An 878-nucleotide genomic window follows, 5' to 3' on the forward strand; every position below is an offset into this window, starting at 1 on the left:
TAAAGGCCTTTGCTCTGAGGGCTTCTTGGGGACGTGAGACGCACCTGTGTTGGCTCGAGAGTCTGAGGGTCTGAGTGTCTGAGGGACAGCGAGGGCGCACAAGCCCCATCAGAATTGGACGCCCCATTTGGTGGGACTCAGCCACAAGGTATACACAGAAATGCAGAAGAGGAAATTCAGACAGAACTCTGTATGTGTATGTGTGTGTGTGCATGTGTGTGTGCACGCGTGTGTGTGTGTGTGTGTGTGTGTATGCGCACTCGCCCGCTATTTACAAACAAATGATGAAACATTTGTGGAGATGAGACTCACATGACATGAAATCTAATGCTAGTCTTGGGTGTGTGACCTTTGGAACTGCTTATCACTACACTTCCCCCATCACTTTTTGTACCGTGGGCCTACTATGCGCCTTTCCCATACCTTCCTTGTCCGTGTAGGAATCTGATGTGGGGTTTTGAATATTAATGGCCTGATGCACCAAGCAAAACTCCCACAGGCCTAAGGAGTTCTTTCATGGCTCTGTAGGATTGCTGATGTTGCGTCTCTCTTCATGACTTTTTTGGCCATTTGTACATCATCTTTGGAGAAATGGCTATTCAAGGTTTTAGCCATTTCTTCAATTATTCAAGGTTAGCCATTTCTTCAATTGTGTTATTTGGGTTTCTTATGTTGTCGTGTGTGAGTGTGTAATAGATGCTGGATATTAACTCCTGAACAGATACAGTGTCTCCCCCTTCCTGTAGGAGGCCTCTGGAGTCTGGGGAGAGTGTCCTTTTGTCCTCAGGGTTTGAAGTTGGTAGAGTCCCACTTGTCTCTGTTTGCTTCCCTTGTCTGTGCTTTCGATGTAAATATGCAGGAAATCATTGCAAAGCCCA

This window comes from Myotis davidii, unplaced genomic scaffold, assembly GCF_000327345.1.
Source record: "Myotis davidii unplaced genomic scaffold, ASM32734v1 scaffold8331, whole genome shotgun sequence".
NCBI lineage: Eukaryota > Metazoa > Chordata > Mammalia > Chiroptera > Vespertilionidae > Myotis > Myotis davidii.